Raw genomic sequence first — 4,044 nt, 5'->3', positions numbered from 1 at the left:
GGACAAACCCTTCGCCCTCAATAACAACTAGTTCTTGCCCCGCCGTCAAAATGTCCCGGCCGATGTTCATCAGAAACTCCTTGCTGGCCCATGGGCCCCCCCTCCTTACCTTAAGAGAGTCATAGTTACTCCCGCCGTTTACCCGCGCCGCACTGAATTTCGTCAAGTTGGGTCTGGCAACCCGCTAACCCGGCCGGCCGGGCCTGACAACGCTCTAGAAACCCGGAACAGGCAGTTTCGTGAACCAACCGCGCACGCTCCTGACAATGCGTTCACCCACCCTGCTCGGGCAAATCGTTAACCAAGCCCAACCCTGACAATGCGTTAATCAACCCGGCCATGGCAATTCATTAACCAACCCGGCTCGGGCAAATGGTTAACCAAGCCGGCCGGGCAAATCGTTGACCGGCCCGGCAGTCCCGACGATTCGACAATCAACCAGCTGAGGACAAACCCTTCGCCCTCAATAACAACTAGTTCTTGCCCCGCCGTCAAAATGTCCCGGCCGATGTTCATCAGAAACTCCTTGCTGGCCCATGGGCCCCCCTCCTTAACCTTAAGAGAGTCATAGTTACTCCCGCCGATTACCCGCGCTGCACTGAATTTCGTCAAGTTGGGTCTGGCAAGCCGCTAACCCGGCCGGCCGGGCCTGACAACGCTCTAGAAACCCGGAACAGGCAGTTTCGTGAACCAACCGCGCACGCTCCTGACAATGCGTTAGCCAACCCTGCTCGGGCAAATCGTTAATCAAGCCCAACCCTGAAACTGCGTTAACCAACCCGGCCATGGCAATTCATTAACCAACCCGGCTCGGACAAATGGTTAACCAAGCCCAACCCAGACAATTCGGTAACCAACCCGGCTCGGGCAAATGGTTAACCAAGCCGGCCGGGCAAATCGTTGACCGGCCCGGCAGTCCCGACGATTCGACAATCAACCAGCTGAGGACAAACCCTTCGCCCTCAATAACAACTAGTTCTTGCCCCGCCGTCAAAATGTCCCGGCCGATGTTCATCAGAAACTCCTTGCTGGCCCATGGGCCCCCCTCCTTAACCTTAAGAGAGTCATAGTTACTCCCGCTGTTTACCCGCGCCGCACTGAATTTCGTCAAGTTGGGTCTGGCAAGCCGCTAACCCGGCCGGCCGGGCCTGACAACGCTCTAGAAACCCGGAACAGGCAGTTTCGTGAACCAACCGCGCACGCTCCTGACAATGCGTTAGCCAACCCTGCTCGGGCAAATCGTTAATCAAGCCCAACCCTGAAACTGCGTTAACCAACCCGGCCATGGCAATTCATTAACCAACCCGGCTCGGACAAATGGTTAACCAAGCCCAACCCAGACAATTCGGTAACCAACCCGGCTCGGGCAAATGGTTAACCAAGCCGGCCGGGCAAATCGCTAACCGGCCCGGCAGTCCCGACAATTCGACAATCAACCCGCTGAGGACAAACCCTTCGCCCTCAATAACAACTAGTTCTTGCCCCGCCGTCAAAATGTCCCGGCCGATGTTCATCAGAAACTCCTTGCTGGCCCATGGGCCCCCCTCCTTACCTTAAGAGAGTCATAGTTACTCCCGCCGTTTACCCGCGCCGCACTGAATTTCGTCAAGTTGGGTCTGGCAAGCCGCTAACCCGGCCGGCCGGGCCTGACAACGCTCTAGAAACCCGGAACAGGCAGTTTCGTGAACCAACCGCGCACGCTCCTGACAATGCGTTCACCCACCCTGCTCGGGCAAATCGTTAACCAAGCCCAACCCTGACAATGCGTTAATCAACCCGGCCATGGCAATTCATTAACCAACCCGGCTCGGGCAAATGGTTAACCAAGCCGGCCGGGCAAATCGTTGACCGGCCCGGCAGTCCCGACGATTCGACAATCAACCAGCTGAGGACAAACCCTTCGCCCTCAATAACAACTAGTTCTTGCCCCGCCGTCAAAATGTCCCGGCCGATGTTCATCAGAAACTCCTTGCTGGCCCATGGGCCCTCCTCCTTAACCTTAAGAGAGTCATAGTTACTCCCGCCGTTTACCCGCGCCGCACTGAATTTCGTCAAGTTGGGTCTGGCAACCCGCTAACCCGGCCGGCCGGGCCTGACAACGCTCTAGAAACCCGGAACAGGCAGTTTCGTGAACCAACCGCGCACGCTCCTGACAATGCGTTAGCCAACCCTGCTCGGGCAAATCGTTAATCAAGCCCAACCCTGAAACTGCGTTAACCAACCCGGGCATGGCAATTCATTAACCAACCCGGCTCGGACAAATGGTTAACCAAGCCCAACCCTGACAATTCGGTAACCAACCCGGCTCGGGCAAATGGTTGATCAAGCCGGCCGGGCAAATCGGTAACCGGCCCGGCAGCCCCGACTATTCGACAATCAACCAGCTGAGGACAAACCCTTCACCCTCAATAACAACTACGTCTTGCCCCGCCGTCAAAATGTCCCGGCCGATGTTCATCAGAAACTCCTTGCTGGCCCATGGGCCCCCCTCCTTACCTTAAGAGAGTCATAGTTACTCCCGCCGATTACCCGCGCTGCACTGAATTTCGTCAAGTTGGGTCTGGCAAGCCGCTAACCCGGCCGGCCGGGCCTGACAATGCTCTAGAAACCCGGAACAGGCAGTTTCGTGAACCAACTGCGCACGCTCCTGACAATGTGTTCACCCACCCTGCTCGGGCAAATCGTTAACCAAGCCCAAACCCGACAATTCGGTAACCAACCCAACCATGACAATTCGCTAACCAACCCGGCCCGGGCAAATGGTTAACCAAGCCCAAACCTGACAATTCGTTAACCAACCCGGCCCGGGCAAATGGTTAACCAAGCCGGCCGGGCAAATCGGTAACCGGCCCGGCAGCCCCGACTATTCGACAATCAACCAGCTGAGGAGAAACCCTTCACCCTCAATAACAACTACGTCTTGCCCCGCCGTCAAAATGTCCCGGCCGATGTTCATCAGAAACTCCTTGCTGGCCCATGGGCCCCCCCTCCTTACCTTAAGAGAGTCATAGTTACTCCCGCCGATTACCCGCGCTGCACTGAATTTCGTCAAGTTGGGTCTGGCAAGGCGCTAACCCGGCCGGCCGGGCCTGACAATGCTCTAGAAACCCGGAACAGGCAGTTTCGTGAACCAACCGCGCACGCTCCTGACAATGTGTTCACCCACCCTGCTCGGGCAAATCGTTAACCAAGCCCAAACCCGACAATTCGGTAACCAACCCAACCATGACAATTCGCTAACCAACCCGGCCCGGGCAAATGGTTAACCAAGCCCAAACCTGACAATTCGCTAACCAACCCGGCCCGGGCAAATGGTTAACCAAGCCGGCCGGGCAAATCGGTAACCGGCCCGGCAGCCCCGACTATTCGACAATCAACCAGCTGAGGACAAACCCTTCGCCCTCAATAACAACTAGTTCTTGCCCCGCCGTCAAAATGTCCCGGCCGATGTTCATCAGAAACTCCTTGCTGGCCCATGGGCCGACAATTCGTTAACCAACCCAACCATGACAATTCGCTAACCAACCCGGCCCGGGCAAATGGTTAACCAAGCCCAAACCTGACAATTCGTTAACCAACCCGGCCCGGGCAAATGGTTAACCAAGCCGGCCGGGCAAATCGGTAACCGGCCCGGCAGTCCCGACAATTCGACAATCAACCAGCTGAGGACAAACCCTTCGCCCTCAATAACAACTAGTTCTTGCCCCGCCGTCAAAATGTCCCGGCCGATGTTCATCAGAAACTCCTTGCTGGCCCATGGGCCCCCCTCCTTACCTTAAGAGAGTCATAGTTACTCCCGCCGATTACCCGCGCTGCACTGAATTTCGTCAAGTTGGGTCTGGCAAGCCGCTAACCCGGCCGGCCGGGCCTGACAATGCTCTAGAAACCCGGAACAGGCAGTTTCGTGAACCAACTGCGCACGCTCCTGACAATGTGTTCACCCACCCTGCTCGGGCAAATCGTTAACCAAGCCCAAACCCGACAATTCGGTAACCAACCCAACCATGACAATTCGCTAACCAACCCGGCCCGGGCAAATGGTTA

Source organism: Mobula birostris, unplaced genomic scaffold (assembly GCF_030028105.1).
Source record: "Mobula birostris isolate sMobBir1 unplaced genomic scaffold, sMobBir1.hap1 scaffold_4740, whole genome shotgun sequence".
Lineage (NCBI taxonomy): Eukaryota > Metazoa > Chordata > Chondrichthyes > Myliobatiformes > Myliobatidae > Mobula > Mobula birostris.
This window is presented reverse-complemented; position numbering follows the sequence as displayed.